This window comes from Hemicordylus capensis, chromosome 1 (genome assembly GCF_027244095.1).
Source record: "Hemicordylus capensis ecotype Gifberg chromosome 1, rHemCap1.1.pri, whole genome shotgun sequence".
NCBI classification, from domain to species: domain Eukaryota; kingdom Metazoa; phylum Chordata; class Lepidosauria; order Squamata; family Cordylidae; genus Hemicordylus; species Hemicordylus capensis.
Window position 1 is genome coordinate 231,913,204 of NC_069657.1, and position 13,965 is coordinate 231,927,168.

The following is a 13,965-nucleotide window of genomic DNA, read 5'->3' on the forward strand; positions in this document are numbered from 1 at the left end:
CAGATCATAAAGTGGGGGAGGAAATAAAGCAAAAAAGATCTAAACATCATCAAGCAGACTACAACAAAGAGGCTAACAAAGAAAACACACGCAACGAACAGAAAAGACAATGCAAAAATCAGGCACAAAAAAGAAAAAGGAGGGATGAGAGTTTAGAATCCAGAGAACATTGATTAATCAAAGAAAGACAAGCAAAACAATGTAGATTACTAGACCAACATCCTGATGCCACAAATATCTATACAGAAAACAGCATTGAAGAACATAACTGTGGAACTCTAACTGAAAGCTGCCATTACTGTGGTGCACTTTATTGGTTAGATGAACTCAATTGTGCAAGAAAATACACCAAATGCTGTCATGATGGAAAAGTGACACTCAAAGAACTTAATGAACCACCAGACTTACTCAAAGAACTGCTTCTCACACAATCAACAGAGGCAAAAAATTACAGAGAGCATATCAGAGAATACAATGCTGCTTTGGCTTTTGCTTGAATGGGAGCTGAAATAAACACACCTCCAGGCAGAGGACCATACTGCTTCCATATTCATGGACAAATCTACCACAAGGTATCTCCACTTTACCCAAGTGAACAACACAAGGCAGGGTATGGCCAACTGTACATATTTGATACGGGAGAAGCAACCAAATAACACCTACAGAACAACTCGGCCTGCTTAGCAACAGTAATGGAAAGTCTGGATACCCTTCTAAGAAACATCAACCCATTTGCAAAGTCTTATGAACAAATGCATAGACTAACAGAAAGTTTGCAAACAGCTAAAGTCCAAATGATTTTCATGGAACAAGCAAACTTAGACCTCAGAAGGTACAACGCACCAAGTTCCTACACTGAGGTTGCAGCAATATTTGTCGGTGAGGACAGTGAACCACACAGTAATCGAGACATCTGCATTTATCCAATCGGAGAAACTTGCCAAACCATCTCACCTATGAACTGCAACACCAACCCAATGGTATATCCTCTGCTTTTCCCACATGGCGAGTGCGGATGGCATATTGGAATGGCCCATGTTGAAGAAAGACGCTCAGCTAAGCGAGTGAAGGTCACACAGCTGGAGTACTTTGCCTATCGCCTCGCAATATGGAGAAGCTTCAGTCTCCTACATAGCAGTGGCAAATTATACCAGCAATACATTGTTGACGCTTATGTCAGAACTGAGGGATCAAGACTGAACTACCTAAGACAAAATCAACAAGATTTACGCATAGAGCAATACCGTGGACTCTTAGATGCTCTGGAAACCCGTGCCAAAAATGAACACCTGAAAACAGGGAAGATGATAATATTGCCATCAACCTTCCAAGGCAGCCCTCGATATATGCAACAAAACTATCAAGATGCCATGGCCATAGTCAGAAGATTTGGACATCCAGATTTATTTGTCACATTCACTTGCAACCCAACTTGGCCAGAGATAAGTAAGGCCATGCAAGGCACTCAAAGACCAGAGCACCGGCCAGACATTATTGTCCGTGTTTTCAAAATGATGGATGATATCTTGAAACACCAAATCTTTGGCCAGGTCATTGCATACATCTATGTCATCGAGTTCCAAAAACGAGGTCTGCCGCATGCTCACATCCTGCTTACCTTAGATTCAAAAAACAAAATCAGAACCAAAGATGATATAGACAGATATGTGCATGCAGAGGTACCCTCCAAAAATGTCAGCCCAAAACTCTACAAAATTGTAACAAAGCACATGATTCATGGACCTTGCGGCACACTAAATCCACACGCACCTTGCATGAAAGATAGCACATGCTCCAAGAACTTTCCCAAGGACCTCCGGAACACCACAGAGGAGAATGTGAACGGATACCCTCTCTACAGAAGGCAAACATCAGCCCCAGTCAGGCTTGGAAAATATGATGTTGATAATCGCTGGGTGGTCCCATATAATCCCTGGATCTTGAAGAAATATAATGCACGTTGAAGTCTGTGCCTCTGTGAAGAGTGTCAAGTACCTTTACAAGTATGTGTACAAAGGGCATGATGCCGCATCAATCAAGCTACAGCAAGAAAATCAAACTGGCATACTTGAACATGATGAAATAACAACATTTCTGGATGGAAGATATGTTAGCGCCCCAGAAACAATGTGGCGAATCAATGAGTTTACACTAACAGAGAAGTCACACACCATAATCCGCTTACCAGTTCATTTGCCAGAACACCAGCAATTGATATATCATGAAGGCCAAGAAGAGCAGGCCATTGCCATGGCATCTACCAAAAAAAACCCATGCTTACTGCCTGGTTCACACTGAATCATGAAGACCAAGAAGCAAACAAGTTGACTTACACAGACATCCCCAAATACTACGTCTTCGATAAGATCCTCACAAAATGGAAGAGGCAACAGCCCGGAGGGGAAGGGGTTATTGGAAGAATGCCAGTAGTAAGCATTAAAAATTCAGAACGGTACTATCTGCGCATGCTACTCACCCGAACCAAAGGTAGCACTGGATTTGACAGTTTGAGAACTGTCCATGGGGTACTCTATGACAGTCACCTAGAAACCTGCAGAGCACACAGACTTCTAGAAGGAGATAAAAACTGACATGAAACACTGACTGAGGCAGAACAGAGTCAGATGCCGCATTCCCTTAGAATGCTCTTTGCTATAATCTGTGCTTTTGGAGAAGCAGAAGATGTGGTTGAACTTTGGAACCAAGACAAACATGCCATGTGTGAAGATTTAGTACATAAATATTCAGAGGCCACTGGCCCACAATATGCACTTGCTGAAATTGAAACACAGTTAAAAACTTATGGCATGACTTTGAAGAACTTGAATTTGCCAGTTCTGCATCTACCAGATGCTATTCAAAAACAGGACACCTTAGACATTCTGGGAGAGCAAGAACAGGCCAAAATACACACCAGCAAGCTAAACATAGAACAACAAAGAGCAGTCACCACAGTACTACAAGCTATATATGACACTCCAAATGACAAGCCACACTGCTTTTTCCTAGATGGACCTGCAGGAACAGGGAAAACATTTGTCTATACAACACTCATACACACTATCCGGGGCAAAGGAGACCAGGCTACAGCAGTTGCTGCAACGGGAATAGCAGCTACACTATTACCAGGAGGTAGAACAGCACACTCAGTATTCAAGATTCCACTGATCCTGGATGCAAGCTCAACATGTGACATAAAGCCAAACACAACTGAAGCAAAACACCTCATAGACACAAAATTGATAGTCTGGGATGAAGCACCAATGACACATACACATGCCTTCCTGGCTGTAGACAGACTCCTCAAAGACCTCACAAAATCCACACAACCATTTGGAGGCAAAACCATCTTGCTGGGGGGTGATTTCTGACAAATCCTCCCTGTCATCATTAGAGGTTCAAAATCCTTAACCGTAGCCAGCTGCTTAAAAAAAACCACCTCTGGAAACACATTCATGTAATCAAACTCAACAAAAACATGCGTGCTCTGCACAATGAAAAAGACTTTGCAACATGGCTCTTAGCAGTAGGCGACGGAAGGAACGGAGAGACAACACATTTACCAAATAACTGCTACCCAGTGATACAGGACCCTGTGGAACAATTATATGGTGATATTGATTTCACCACAGTCACACCACAGCAACTAAAAGGAAGAGCAATACTGACTGTGACAAACCACATGTCCCTAGAACTCAATAACCGTGTCCTCGAACGTATGCCAGGAGAGGAAGTCATTTATGAAAGTATAGACACCATCGAAAGTGAGCAAGAAGAAGATAGCCTGGCATACCCAGAGGAATTCTTAAACAGCCTTACACCAACAGGCATGCCACCACACCAACTGCGTATTAAACCAGGAGCAATCATCATGCTGCTGAGGAACTTAGCTCCCACAAGAAGACTGTGCAATGGAACACGTCTCACAGTCATACGCCTTCAACCCAACATTATTGAAGCAAAAGCCATAACACACTCTGAAAACAATGAGATTGCTCTCATCCCAAGGATTCCAATAATACCCTCTGACACAAATATGCCATTCAAATTCAAAAGAAGGCAGTTCCCAGTAAGATTGTCCTTTGCAATGACCATCAACAAGGACAAACCTTTGACAGAATATGCCTTTACCTAAAAGATCCAGTATTCAGCCATGGGCAATTATATGTTGCCCTGTCTCGAGTCAGATCATTCGACTCATTAACCGTCGTGTCAGCACAACAAGACATCCCAAACTGCGTCTACACAGAAATATTTGACAATAACCAGAAAGAAACAGACAAAGAAACACAGGACAGCAGAACAACAAAACATGCTTAGAGCTTTGGACCAGGAACAACAAAATAACCCTAGCAAAAACACAAACTGCATGTGCCACAAGTAACAAAAACAACCCCAAAGTTCTACCCAACTTCTCTGCAAAGACAAAAAAAAAAAAAAGGTCACACAGACACAAGAACAAAATGCAGAATACACAAACAAGACCACAACAAACAAACACATACTAAATAGCATAGAAAACCCAGCATAAAACACCAAACAAGCAGGAAGAGCAACACCTTTGCCCAAACAAAACAAAACAAAAACAAAAAGTAAACTACCACACAGAAGCTCTGTGCAGGTTCAGCTAGTATTATTATAATTTCAATACAATAAGGAAAGATCTCTCAGGCAAGACATAAAATAATCATGCATGTTATTCTGCCATGAAGTTATTTCTGCCATAACAAAAGTAGTATGTGTATTGTAAATACAAGGCCACATGTCCAAATATGTTAAAATCCCATCTCGTTACAGACTGGTATTCCAGAACCGTAATAAAATAATTAGCAAAGATCGGCTAGACCTTTAATAGTCCCCCTCCTCATGTAATGAAAGACAAACAAACAGACCAGAAAGAGAAATGGAGGGGGACTAAATTCAGCCTCAACTGATCTTTATACCCCACAGCTGGGAGCATAAACTATCGAACTATAACAATGAGATATCCCCTCTATACATGTATCTAATCTTTCACAGTTTACCTCCAATTGTTTGCATCCAGCCAAGTTTTTCAAAGTGTTATTATGAAGTGTACATAACGGGTAATAAAAACCCCTAGGAAAAGAAAGAGGAAATAATAAACTGAAGCTGAGTGGAGAAACAATATAATCTTCAGCTACTCGTCCTTGGTATCTTTTCAAAAACTATAATGTCATATGGTAGGGTATAGCCAGTAATCTTGTTCCATATGTATAATAATATTTACGCTATTATGTCAATTTGTTTCTGAAAGTTAAGTCAGCAAGAATATTCTCAATTCTTCTCTGAGTCCTCCATTCCCAATTCTTTCCCAACTGATTCTCATTTCTTCCATAAAAAAGGGAAAACAAAAGGCAGATATATGTGACATTTGCTTGTCTTTAAAATCATCGGGTTCATTATGCAATTTAATTCCTGATTAGATTATTACCCATATCAGACCATATTTAAAGCTCCCTACATATTAATGGTTAAAATAAGAAAGGCAATTAGCACAGGGAATACCTTAAAAGACTAAGTAATGAGGTTATATATTGAGTTGTGCTCAAAGTTACAATTTTAAAGTTTACCTTAAAATAGTCACATATTTTCCAGTTTCTTTTCTAATGATATGTCTTAATTCTTTAGGTCAAGACTTTGAATATTAAGGTTGTGTCACTATTAAATCCCATAGAACTCCCTAAATAATATCTGATAGAAAAAACATTAAGCACAAGGAATACATTGATGAGCCAATTTATGAGGTATAATATTATTTATACTCGAAGTTAAAACCTATAAATAGATAAACCCTGAATTAGTCATATTTCTGGAGACCAAAAAGAAAAAGGAAAGAGACATGGTAGGAAAAAAAGGAGAAATTAGCATTAAAGTCTTTGAGAATTTGAGAATCTTCTCTCTCACGTAGCAAAGGGTTAACATCAGAGGCGTAACTAGGGAAAACGGCGCCCGGGGCAAGCACTGAAATTGCGCCCCCCCCCCGCCGCCACCCCCCCCAGCATACATCTGACTGACAAACATGTTTTTTTCCTCACAACAACCCTGTGAAGTTGGCTTGAATCTCAAACAACAGAATTATGATGCAATGATGATACACACTACATTATACTTAGGGTTTTCCTCACAAGCAACAACCCTGTGGAGTTGGCCTGTATCTCAAACAACAGAATTATGATGCAATGATGATACACACCACATTATACTTAGGGTTTTCCTCACAAGCAACAACCCTGTGGAGTTGGCCTGTATCTCAAACAACAGAATTATGATGCAATGATGATACACACCACATTATACTTAGGATTTTCCTCACAAGCAACAACCCTGTGGAGTTGGCCTGTATCTCAAACAACAGAATTATGATGCAATGATGATACACACCACATTATACTTAGGGTTTTCCTCACAAGCAACAACCCTGTGGAGTTGGCCTGTATCTCAAACAACAGAATTATGATGCAATGATGAAACACACTACATTATACTTAGGTTTTTCCTCACAAGCAAGAGACAATCTCCAAAGGTCCTGGCATATAACCCCCTCCCCCATTTTTCTTGCCAAACTTTGTGTCTTTAGCAGGATACCACAGGCACTTGTTAAAGCTAACACTGCAGGTTTTTCTGAGATGGAGCTGTTATAGGAGCACTTCAGCGTAAACTGAGATCACAAGGCAAGCTTTCACAGTGCAAAAAAGAGCATGCCAGCAAGCAGAACTCATGGTAAAACTCTTGAAACACCTTGTAACAATGCACAGGCAGCTATGTTACACTGCTTGAGTCAACTCACACTGCTGTACTACCCAGGCTGTGGGAATTGACTCTCAGTTCCATATACATGCATGCATTTAAGATTGAGTGCCAAAGAATCTTTATGATTGTTTTTCTTTCTTTTGGGGCGGAGAGAGGAGCGTATAATGCAAACATTAACACCTGTTAGGCATCTGAGAACCATAGTTGGGCAGCTAAATAAAAGCCTGATTCTTTAATATGTTTTTTTTTCCCCACATGTGGCTTCTGTAGTTTTTGCAACTCATTCAGTTTCTCACCCTGACACTTGGTCTGCTGCTTCCACCCGCCCGCCGCCGAATCCTTTCTTCCGTGCGGGTGTCCGTGTGTGTCCTCGTCGTCCTGCCTGCGCCTGCTGCAGTGCAGCCCCAGCCCCAGCAACCACGCTTTCCTCCGCGACGGCGACCGCACCACCACGTGCAGGCGAACAGAGGAGGACGGACGCACTGCATGCATGCGCAGCGCAACACGGCACACTGGCCGAATTGCACATGCATGCGTCACTGACTAGAGACCCTCTGGCTGGCAAGCCACTAGAAGGCCTCTTTCTGGCTGTTCCAGACTAAGTGAGCGATGGAGCGAGCGAGCCTCAGCCAAGGGCAGGCACAGTGAGCAGCATGAAAGGCACCCACCGCCACCAAGCCAGGTCACTGACTGGCCGCCAGCAAAGCAATGGGGGGGCGCGGGCGGTGCGGAAGGGACCGCTCGTGGGGGAGGGGGCGCCGATGCGCTCCCTTGACTGCTGCAGCGCTGCTGCTATGAGCAGGAGAAATTTGTATTAAATTTTTTTTTAAAAAAAAAAAATTTGGTCATGGCGGCGCCCCCCATGTGATCCGAAAAGATGGCGCCCGGGGCACGTGCCCCCCCTGCCCCCCCTATAGTTACGCCTCTGGTTAACATGAAATCTTAGAAACAATGTCCAAGGACATTCTCACACAGGGGAGAGACAAAGCTATGCCGGAACTACAACTTTTGTGCCTGAGGGGGAAAAAAATGGTTATCAAATTTCTTCACATAGAAATCCCTCCAGTTGAAATCATTCCGCGTAAGCCTCTCCATAGCTGTAGCTCCCAAAGCCAAGAAGTTCTATTAATTTACATACAAAGGGTAAACAGTGGAAGCAAGTATCATTCTAATAGAATCTTCTGAATTCATCTCAAAGCAAAACACATCTTAACTGTCACTCCCCGTACCAATTTCCCCACCTTGTCTTTAGCAATGTCACACCCTTGATCTCAGATAGCGAGGAGGAAGAGGAAGCTGACAGCCTTTCAGCCGATGCAGGGGTGCCTGAGGGGCAGAGCCCGGCTGTCAGTTCCCAAGAGATGGCTGAGGAAGGTCTGGCTGATGTTTCAGAGCAGACACAGCAGTCAGAGGCAGCAGAGACAGCAACGGACAGACTAGAAGATGAGCTAGGCAGGCAACCCCCATTGACTCCACAGCAACGGCGTGTCACAAGGTGGAGAGCACAGCTGGAAACTATCAGGAGGAGTAAACACCTCTTGCAGAGGGCTGATAAGCCTTGAATCCTTGCCAGCTAAGAGTTATCAGCTTGGACTATAAAGCACGTCAGCAACTTTCTGTTAGCTGCTGGAAGACAACATTTGTCAACCCTCGTGTCAACAGCTTTCAGCCCAAACCTGATATAAAGAACTATTCTGAGCTGTGTTTCATTTCTGCAGGCCAGTTTGTATTGTGGACTATCTTCCTGGACTTCCCTTCTGGGTGGCCAGATTGCTGACAAGCAAGATCAACATTCAGTAAAAATGAAAGTAATAAGGAATTAAAAGTTGTAAGTTGTAAGGGATGATAAATCTTCATCATTCAAGCTCAGCCAAGAGACAAGTATGGTGATTCTTCAAGATAAAGTCAAGGTCTCGACACGAAGGTCTCTTTCTCCAACACTTTCGCTTCTCCAATCAGAACGTGGATAGTTAATAGCAAAAAGGTGATTGTTCAGACATAAAACACCTTGTCAGTCGTGCAAACAACAGGAATTGTAAATTGAACTATTAATAAGAGCAAGTCTTCTAGAGTCGGATCCTCCCAGCAAAACGGGTTAACAGAATTTTTTCCAAGCAGGGCTTTGTAAGACAAACATAGCTGAATTGACATGTGGCTTTGCAAAACATTAAAATGAAAAACAGAGTCAAGAATGGGGGGTGGGGGGGGGTGTATGGAGTCCATTCTTCTCTCCAAGTCTATCTTCTTCTCCACTGCAAGTTCTTGTCTGCCGGGAAGTTCAGAACGGGGGAGGGAAGAGTAATTTAAAATGGGAAGAAAAAAGAAAACGAAACGACCAAGGCTATAAATAGTTTAGAGTTTAGAGTTCAAGATTAAACTAAGAAATAAGTAATTGCTGGAGTATCAGACATTTAAAAAAAAAATCTTCAAGGCAGAACTGAAAGCTGTTAGCGTTGGAATGCTGAGATCTCCAGCAAAATAAGAAATAGCGAAAATAAGCAAGAACTATCAATAAAAAGCCACAGAACTGCCAAACTCACAGCCATAGACATCTCAGAGATTTAATTAGGAAATATGTAGATAGGAATATATGTAGCAAGGTCTTCCTTAACGAGGCTGGTGGAAACCTCTCCCGTTCAGCCTGATGCTTGAAGCAGAAAGGTCTCTCTCGGGTGTGGGGGTCATCCAGAGTCCTCCAGACTTTCTCAAGCCTGGAATCTTGCCAGACTCCCCTCCTGTCGAAGGGGGGAGGCCAAGCTCTGCATACATTCCGATCTTCATATTAATAATGAAGATAATTAGACCAAACGGGATTGAAAACTCCCAAGAGGTTAGTCGGGAGCTTCCTTCCAGGAAGCCATATTTGCCCTCAACACTGTTATAAGGTCATTTACCTCCAGAAATGGCCATAGTTGATGTATCAGCTGAAACTAATAAAAAGCACTCCTGGCCGTTGCCCCAACCTGAGAAACTAGAGAAAGTTTTAGATCCAGGAGCACTCCTAAGCTACGTATCTGATTTTCAGAGGGGAGTGTAACCCCATTCAGAACAGGCAGATCTAAACCATCTCTTGTATCCTTCCTGATCCCCCACAGTACCTCTGTCTTATTTGGATTCAACTTCAATTTGTTATCTCTCATCTAGCATATTACTGCCTCCAGATAGGCATTTAGGGAAGTTATACCATTTCCGGATGCGGCTGATATGAAGAAATAGATCTGGGTGTCATCAGCATATTGACAACACCCTGCACCAAACCTCCTGATGATCTCTTCCAGCGGGAGAGACAGTATGGAGCTCCATACTTTAGTTCTTGCTTTGCAATCTCCAAGCAACACCATCTTCAATCTGCCAGAGAGGTAGGAATGGAACCACGGTAAAACATTGCCACTCAATCCCACCCTCCTCAGGCGATCCAGAAGGCTACTATGGTCAATGGTATTGAAAGCTGCCAAGAGATCCAAAAGGAGCAGCAGAATCGCACTCCCTTTGTTAAAAGCCAATTGGAGATCATCCATCAGGCCAAACAAGGCAGTCTCAACCACATAGCCCACTCGAAAGCCAGTTTGAAATGGGTCTAGATAATCTGTATCATCCCAAACTGCCTGGAGCTGATAGGCCACCACCCACTCAAACACCTTTCCCCACCACAGAAAGTGATCCAATCTAATCCCATAAGAGGAATTTCTGCACACCTGCAACCTCTTCAATGACTTTTTTTTGCGGAATCCACTGTGGAATCCCATTCAATCCCAATACAAGATATTTTATCCACAAAAAGGTCATTGAAGACGTCATAGCGAATAACTGATGGTTCCAAGTTCAAATTCAAGGGGGAGGGGGCATATACTAGACTCCTCATAATGCTAGACAACTCTGCTGGATGAGAATTTGCAGAAGCAACATGGACAGAAAAGAACAGCTTTTCTCACTCCTGGACTATGTTCTTCACTGGATGCCCACTGCACCATGGCTCAGACCCCACCACCACCATTTTTTCTTGTTCACACAGGAGAACTGGCTTTTCCTTGGAAACAATGGAGGTCCCTTTTCTGCAATTACCTCCTCACAATACATACCCCTGATTTAACTCCAGCAATATAACAGAAGGCTATATTGCTTCACTGCCTGGGCCACTTGGAAGGGGATGCCAATTCTTATGAAACTGCTCTTCAAGCCTTAGATGATCATTTCAACACTATTTTGAATGTGATTCCTGAATGTTACAAGTTCTATTCTAGATCCCAACTGCCTGGTGAATCTAGTGATCAATATGTCACAGCACTGCATGTCTTAAGTGTAACCAGTGAGCAAATGAGATTTTCAATACAAACCATGAATCCACACTCATATGCTACCAGACAATCTACACTCAGAACACCTCAGAAACAACAGAACCCTGTACCCCATGGGTTAGCAACCCATGGGGGTGGCTGGCACCCTCTGTTCACTACACTGCCACTTGCTCTGGACCACCCCAGCAGTGCCCCCCAAGTGCAGTTATGGGGCTGCTGAAACCTCCATTACACCTTATGGGAAAAAACCTTAAAGACTCGTACACTTCAACAAATCACCAAAAATCAGCCCTCTGCCCAAATCCTTTGAAAAAATTCTGGTAGCTTCCTTACCCCCCTTGGGCACTACCACCAACCCCACATAGCTCTAGGCCACCCCTTTCCCCCCAATAAGAAGCAATGCTTGTCTCATGGTAGCACGATGTCCCTTTAGCAAAGCAGGGTCCACCCTGGTTGCATTTGAAGGGGAGACTAGAAGTGTGAGCACTGAGCACTGGAGCTGCTCTGGGAAGAGCAGAAGGTTTCAAGTTCCCTCCCTGGCTTCTCCAAGACACGGCCAAGAGAGACTCCTGCCTGCAACCTTGGAGAAGCCGCTGCTAGTCTGTGAAGACAATACTGAGCTAGATAGACCAATGGTCTGACTCAGTATATGGCAGCTTCCTATGTTCCTATATTCCATTATACCCAAAAATTGAAATTTTCCATTTTCCATTTTGGGACCCAAAATTTTGACCCCACTGCTTTGCAGATGGGGGTGGGGAATTAGTGGCATCCCATGTTCCAACTACCCCCAACCCACAAGCAACTGGGTACTTAGTTTATATTTTAGGAATTTTTAGACTCTTCATTATGAGGAAAGGTTATTAGACACCAAAGAGCCTAAACACTTGAAAACAATCCTAGAACATAAACTGAGTAGTACCCCACTGCCCTGTGGGTGGGAGTGGGGTGTAGTTGGCACATGGCAGTTGACAGCTGGCACTGTCAAAAAGACAGTCAAAATGAATAGAATAAATGAAAATGTGTAATGAATCCTCATAGGGATTCATTGAGGGGAAGTTATTATACACCAAAGAATCCAAACACTTGAAAAATAGTGACCACACATTTTGCTCCATCATTTCTGCAAGGGCTAGAGCTTAGCTTTTTTTAAAAAATTGAAAGCTGGAAATCTTGGGGAATTATTAGGAGTGATCTGAATCTCAAATTGATTCGAATAGAATCAGGTACGATTCAATTTGTACTCAAATCTAGCCAATGGACCACAGGGGTGATTTGTTTTGTCTCCGAATCACCCAAATCAGCTAGATTCAGGTACAAATTGATTTGTACCTGAATCAATTTGCACATCCCTAGTGTATATCCCAAAACAGACTTGGTGAAAGCTATTTGAGAAGCACAGCAAGGATGCACTTTGTTCATTTTTAGGACTTTGAGAGTATTACTCTAAATTTGTTAAACAATTTATCTCCAAATTTGCTCCATTGCTTCTTCTTCTTTTTTTTAAAGAATGCAAGATTTAACGGGGATGCATTCTGCAAGGCTAGTTTTCAGACTATCAAACTGGCCATTGCTAAAAGCCCTGCTCTCACTTCTTTTAAGACCAATAGGTGCATTGATCAGGTAACCACTGATGCTTCTGAACATGGTTTGGGTGATGTCTTGACCCAGCAAAAGAGGAAGTTACAGTTGCCTTTGCTTCCAGAATGCTTAGTGCTTCGGAGAAGGTGTATTCTGTCATTGAAAAAGAAGCTCTAGCATGTTTCTGGGTAGTGAAGCAGTCCAGGACTTACTTGTGAGGCAGAGAATTTACTTTACGTTCAGACCAAACTCCTATCTGCTTTATTTGCTACTTTATTTACTACTCAAATCGAGCAACCCCAAGAATAGCCAAATAGATCACCAGAGTTATGGATTTTGATTTCCAGGTGGAATATATTCCAGGTCTTCGGAATACAACTGCGGATTATCTCGACTTCCACTTCCAGGTCAAGAGGAGATCTCAGAAGAAGAGGATGAAGGAGTAGTTACATAGGAACATAGGAATATATTTCCTATTTGCACAAATAGCTTCATCCACTCATAGTGATCATTTCTCCTGAATGGAAAGTGGCCCTCAGTGCTGATCCAGTGCTTATTGAACGTAAACCTTACATAACTAATGGATGGCCATGCAAAAACAAGGTACCTGAACATCTTCAACCATACATGAACATAGTAAGTGAGCTGTCTCTTCTCAATGAGCTGGTGCTGAGGACTGATTGTTTGGTGGTGTCCTTACAAGCAAAAGTGATCAAAACTGCCCATGAAGGTCACTTGGGCATGAGCATGACTAAAAGGTGAATCAGAGAAAGTTTTTGGTGGCCAGGTATGGCCAGGTGGCCACATTAAAAATGTAATCAGGCACTGAATGGCATGTTCTGTATCTGACAAATCACAGAAGACTTTTACCACCTCCTTGACTCCAGTAGAGTATCCCAATAGTCCCTGGAAAAAACTTGCTCTGGATATATTGGGGCCTTTTGATAACCAACACAAAACCAAAGATTTATTATAGTGATGGTGGATTACTATTCCAGGTGGCCAGAAATTTCACTTTCTGACATTACTACAAAATTACTACAAACAAGCTGATCCAGTTCATGGCTGCAGTTTTTGCGAGAGAAGGTATCCCTAAAGAACTAGTGACCGACATGTTGGAGATGAACTTCCAGTACATCGACCTTTTGCACCAACTGTCCTAATGACCACTAGGGGCATTGGGAGTAGAGACAGTGAGTCTGGGTCTCCCTATCTGTCCCTACTCTATGACCCCTGAACTGACTCTGCAGCACTTCTTGTGCTGAGTTACAATCCTTCCTTTCCTCCTAGAGAGCAGATGGAAACATCTCTCTCTCTC

The 13,965-nt window shown here is 42.7% G+C and overlaps 1 pseudogene; it reads left to right on the forward strand.

Annotated features, from left to right (window-relative positions):
• The first annotated feature begins 692 nt into the window (after positions 1-692).
• On the forward strand, positions 693-4,320 carry LOC128333173 (uncharacterized; annotated as a pseudogene).
• Positions 4,321-13,965: the final 9,645 nt, after the last annotated feature.